The sequence below is a fragment of the Panthera pardus genome, unplaced genomic scaffold, assembly GCF_024362965.1.
Source record: "Panthera pardus isolate Hobbes unplaced genomic scaffold, ASM2436296v1 HiC_scaffold_6, whole genome shotgun sequence".
NCBI lineage: Eukaryota > Metazoa > Chordata > Mammalia > Carnivora > Felidae > Panthera > Panthera pardus.
The window spans coordinates 24,417,405-24,424,007 of NW_026526991.1; positions in this window are offsets into that span (position 1 = coordinate 24,417,405).

The window sequence follows — 6,603 nt, forward strand, 5'->3', positions numbered from 1 at the left end:
CCCCTCTTCCCCTTTCACCATTGTTCTTATCTTCTTGACAAAAGAAAGGTATCTAGAATCTTACCATGAGGCATTGATGGTACAATTAAACAATTGTTTAATTTAAGCAAGGCACATCCCTACTCATTGTTGGACTTACTGCCAATGCAATATTCACAACATGTATTTTTAAATATGCAAGAAATATAGAATTTTTGGAAATTATTTTATGGAATAAACAAGAAAATTAGAAGACCACTAATTAGCCCATTTCTCATGATACCGTACTCAGATCCCCAGCAGCACCAGCACCCCTCCCCAATACACCACACACACATGCACACACACAAACACACACACACGCACACACATACCTTCCTAGCTCCAATACAATACACACTTTCCTAGCTTTACTCAAGGCTCAGCTTATCCAGCCATTATCAGCTTTGGGGCTCCTCAAAACATTCTCCTTTACTCTCTTCCCCAACTAATTACTCACTACAACTCCTGCTTACTTGATGGCATCATAAGAAAAGGTTACTTTTCAGTTTTGCTATACGGGAGCTTCATCTAATTTTCTTCTATTACATGAGCTTTGACTTGCATTGCATTTTATAAAATAACCTCGAAGGAAGATGCAAGCATTTTTTTTTCTGTGCAATTTTTATTATCATTATAGTAGTCTTTACCAAGACCTCTTTGCTTTCATTAGTTAAAAAGGTTGTTTTTTCCTCCCCAATTTGCTTCATTATTTTTAAGTGTTGCTAAAAGAATAGTTACAAGCAGTTATTACTTGGGTGTCTTATTTTTTTTTAATGTTTATTTTTGAGAAAGAGCGAACATGAGTTGAGGAGGGGCAGAGGGAGGGGGGGACAGAGGATCTAAAGCCAGCCCTGTGCTGACAGCAGAGAGCCCGATCGGGGGCTGGAACTGTGAGATTATTTTTTAAACAAAAAATACCAAAGTTTAATTATTGAACTCATATAAGAAGTAAACATGTATGCATATCTTGTACTATTTAGATCGACAGCTGCTGCATGTTACTGATTCCTTCGTTGTGGTTGCCATAGTGTTGTCACCAAATTCACTGTCAAGGTCACTGTGTGAATGGTTTTAAGGAGTATAGGAGAGTAACTAGGGACATGGGCTTCAGAGTCAGACTGCCTGGCTTTACGACCTGTTAGCTGTGTGACCTTGGAAAATGCATTTCACCTCTCTATGCTCTGTGCACCAGCTTCCTCATCTGTAAAATGGAGTAATAGGAATAACAACTGCCTCATATGGTTGTTGTAAGAATTAAATGAATTAAAACTAGTGAAGTGCCTACAGTGTGAGCCATTGGATTTTTGGATAATAATGCAGAAAAGCAACTGGTAAGGGGACAAGCTCACTTTTTCAAGAGACTTGTTTGTAGAACTCTGCAAAATTACTAGAGAAATGTTAGATTTTTGTTTAACCACTGAAGTACATTTTCAATTTTCATCTCAACAACAAACCCTCTTAACAGGATCATGACTGAAATGCTAAAATCACCAGGTTCCCTGTCAACAAAAGTTCCATTTTTTCCCAGTTCCTCACCGCATATGAATTTTTTTCATCTAAGTTTTACACACATTCACACACACACACACACACACACACAGGCACATAGACAAAAGGAAGCGAGATTCTGTTGATTTTACTTACACTTAAGTATGGCAAAATGTTTCAAAGCCCCAAAATTCAAAACATCTTTTCCCCAAATATCTTCAAGTAACTTAATTTCTTAGAACGCAGCTGGCAAACTTTTTCTGTTAAGGCGCGATAGTTAATATTTAAGGCTTTTCAGGTCATAGATCTCTGTTGCCACTACTTAATTCTGCCATTGTAGCCTCAAAGCAGACATAGATAACAGTGAATAAATGAGTATGGTTGTATTCCAATAAAACTTTATTTACAACAAAGGACAGTGGGCCAGATATAGTCTGCAGGTCATAGTTTGCCAATTCCGTCTCAGATGTTACTCCATATTTACCTTGTGACTTTGATTATCTCTAGTATACAGCAACATACCCATGGTGAGAGAAGAAACTCAGTTTGGAAAGCAATAAGCTACAAAAAATGGCATATGAAGTAGTATAGAGGTAAATATAAAGTAGAAGAAAAACAGATGAGAGGCATCTGCAGGTAAGAAATAGATGATACTTCAATTCCCCAAGGTTATAGTTCAGCAGGAAAAACAGATTAAAACAGCATGAGTTTTATTTTCTGCCTCAGCATACTTACCTGTATAAATACATACTATATATGTATATAATGTATAAATACAAATATATACATATTTTATGTGTATATGTGTCAACTCTCAACCAGTCAGAGACACACACATCACTGGTGCAATTCACAAAACTCTGTGCCCCAAATAACATCATCAGCTCACTTAAACAATACATTCTGATTCCCAGGACTCATCAGTGAATCCCTCATTATCTTCCCTAGAATTCCTCTTTACATATGTCCGTATTTCAGGATAAACAGAAACTACGTGTGTTGCAAGAATGTTTTCCCAACATCTTCAGTCCCGTTGATCTGATTCTACTTCGAAAGCTAACAGATACTTTCAAGTTAATCGGTTATATATGAAACTCTAACTCCTTAATTATAATTCCATTAAACCATAAGAATCGATCACAGTGGGCCTAAATCAAGGCTGTGGCTGAGTGAACTATAAAGTGAAGCTATAATCAGTGAAGAATTAATAGAATTTGATAGTGAGGCTAGGGTTGGGTTTTGGGTTTTTGGGTTTTGTTTTGATTTGCTCTGGTTTTGTTGGTGTGTTGATTGTGTATCCGAGGTACTTAGAACAGTGCCTGATACTTAGCAGTCACTCTACAAACACTTGTTGAATGAATGAATGAGTGAATGAATGAATGAATGAATGAACAGACACATAGAGCAGGGAAATTTGAGCTACAGAATATTATACAAGCAGTGAAATGCATGTCATTTTCTAATCATTTGGTGCCTTCAATACCTCTTCACAACACCTTGAAAAAAGTCTGTAAATTTCAAACCACCTCTTTGCAAATTGATTTAATGTCACTAAGCTCCACACATTTACAGCCCACGCTTTTTCAGTTGCTAAGTGCACTGGATTGTCACAGTATGTTCCAGGGGCTCCAGATTTCTCTCTCTCAAATGCAAAAGATGTGCTTCTAATTGGAAACAAAATCCTTGTCTTTCAAATACAATATTCTCTAAAGAGAAGAAACAGTACTCTCAGATTTCTATCAGTTCATATTAAAACTGCTGTCCCAAAGCAAGGGAAAGCTTATGAGCTCCAAAATCCAATAATATTATTTTACAACTTGGAACTCAAAGAAGATTTATAGATTAGTTTTGCATTAATAGCTTCACTTCATTAGGAATAAAAATCATGACATGCTACTGAAAAAATTTATTCCTGATATGCATTGATAACTACTATTGAGGAGATGTATTACAAGAGACTAACTTTTCTAAGTCAATCATATAAACAAAATTTAGGTAAAAGTTTAACACTATGATGAAAAAAAGGGGTAAAAGGCTACATCAAGAAATAAGGAATAACATTTAAATTTAATACTGTGTGTGTGTGTATATATATATATATATATATATACACACACACACATAAGTTTAAGAAGTATTTATTGAATGAGAATACAATAACAAAGTAGGGAGCAATTGGATATAAAATACAATCTGTAGATCTGAAGAGTTTAGAGACTCATAGGAAAGGTTAGTCATTAATTCAGCAAGTTTTGTTTTAATTTTTTTAAGTTTTTATGTATTTATTTGAGAGAGAGAGAGAGAGAGAGAGAGGGAATGAGCGGGGGATGGGCAGAAAGAGAGAGGGACAGAGGATCTGAAGCAGGCCCTGTGCTGACAGCAGAGAGCCTGATGCAGGGCTAGAACTCACGAACTGTGAGATCATGACCTGAGCCAAAGTCAGACACTTAATCTACTGAACCACCCAGGCACCCCATTAAACAAGTTTTTATGAGGGTGCTTCTCTGGGTAGTAAATCTTAATGGTTGCACTGTAGCTTTGGATCACTTCAACATATGTCATCAAATTTAAACTTTTACTTTAAGATTTTATTCTGTTATAAGCAATACACGTGTTGTTGTTGTTAAGATTAAATTATAGAAACAAAAAGTGACTTTCCGTAACTACCACCACTAGGTGGGGTAACCACTATTACATTATAGGGTATCTTTTCTTGAAATAAGCATTTACAAATACAAATGCCTCTTTTAAAAACAAAAATGGTATCATACTATGCACAGGGTCAGTATAGCATGCTGCTTGAGAGCATAGGCTTTAAGCAATATCACCTCAGTTCAAATCCCAGCTCTACCACTAAGTTAACTTTCACAAGTTACTATAGATCTCAATACCAAAATTTTCTAATCTTTAAAATGGAAACAATATTAGTACATATGCCATACTATTATTACCAAAGTGAATACTCATAATCACTTAAGACGGAGCCTGGACGAACCCAACCAATGTTAGTTATTATTATGCAATTTGTGCTTTTACTCAAGATTATATTGTGGACCTCCTTCCTCTCTTTCATTTTTTTTTTTTTTTTTTTTTTGGAAGGAGCAAACAGTACCATGGTACAGATTTATTGTAATCCATGTAATACATTCTTGTTATTATATGTACAGATTGCTCCAAGGTACTCACAAAGAATGCTGCAAATGATATCTTTGTGCCTGTACTTAATACTTCCAAAGAATAAATGCCTCGAAAAGAAGTGGATGGATCAGAAGGGATAAATATTTTAAAGTGTATTTGAGATATTTCTGAGTTTCCTTCCAAAATATGGCAACTTATATTCGCACCATAACATACGAAGGTGATCTTTTCTCTATGTGGAGTGTGTGTGTGTGTGTGTGTGTGTGTGTGTGTGTGTGTGTGTGTTTCATATTAGGGCTTTCAATAACCCAGATTTGTTTTGTGTTTCATGTTTTAATAACCCAGATTTTTTTTGTATGATACAAGGTAGAAATCTAACTTTATTTTTGTTGAGGAGACAATTGTTCCATTACCATTTACTGGGTAGTGTATCCATTCCCAATTTATTTGAGATGACATTCTTATTACATACTTAATCTCCATATGTGCATCGTTCAGTTTCTATTCGCTATTTTTTTCTATTGAAAAAATTGTCTTGGGGCCCCTGGATGGCTCAGTCAATTAAGCACCTAGCTCTTGATTTCAGCTCAGGTCATGATTTCATGGTTGGTGGGATCAAGCCCCATATCAGGCTCTGTGCTGGCAGCCCTGAACCTGCTTGAGATTCTCTCTCTCTCTCCCTCTCTCTCTCTGTCCCCACCCTGCACTTGTGCTCTCTCTCTCTCTCCCTGTCTCAAAATAAATATATAAACTTAAAAAAAAAAAAAAAAAAGAAACACTTGTCTTTCTCTGACAGTATCATATTACTTCAGTTGTTACTATAATGTAGTATATATCAGTATCTGTTAACTTTATGTTCTTTTTAAAACTTATTCTTGTACTCTTACCGTTGCAGATTATGGTAGAGATAGCCAGATGACCACTAAAAACTCATGGTTTCCTTTCATAACGTAGCACTGTTGCTGGAGAGAAGCTTCAGCAGCTTCAGCACATGTAGGCAGGGCCCTGTGACTAATTTTCACCAATGGAATGTGAGCAAATACAATGAATGTCATTTTTAGGTCAAAGTGATGGGGAAGCAGGTATGCCTTCTTCATGGTCACTGTCCCTATCCAAGGACTCCAGGACCTAATAGGAGGCCAGAACCATAGAATGAAAGATGCCTGGCTTCCAGAATGATCTTAGGGAAGTCAGCCTGACCAGGAACTCCTGCACTGACTGAGAGTAACAAATAAACCATTTATTGTAATAAGCCAGTAAGGTTTAGGGTTTTTCTATTACCTCAGCTAATATACACATGATGGATTATAAATAGCATTTTTTAAAAATTCAATTAAGATTTTAATTGGGAGCACATTTTATTTGTAGATTAAGTTAAAGAGAATTGACAACTCAATATCGACTTTTCACATCTAGGAGAAATCACATCTTTGCATTTATTCCAGGCTTCTTTTGTAGCCTTCAATAAAGCTTTGTTGTTTTCTTTATGCAGATCCTAAATATTTCTTAGTAAGTTTATTTCTATATATTTTTATATTTTTGTTGTAGTGTGGCTGCAATCTTTTTCCACTACATTTTTTGTTTGACTATTGCTTGTACATAAACAGAATGCTTGCTTTTATAGGATTATCTTTTATCATCGTTTATCACACAGAATCTTGTTTGTGTCATTGGCTCATTGGTTTCATTTCTTGCATTATTTCTAGCAAACAGTTTTACCTCTTCCTTCCCTACATTGGCACTTTTTTTTTTTTTTTTTTTTTTGCACATTAACTAAGTCCTTGGAAATAATATTGAAAAATAGCAGTGATAGCTGTTTTGCCTGCTTTTCCTTTTAAATAAAACTCTTTAGTAGTTATCCATTAAATATAATGTTTCATAGTGATTTGATAAATGCCCTTTATCAAGTTATGGAAATCTCCATCAATTATTACTTTTAAAAAAGGTATTTTTGTT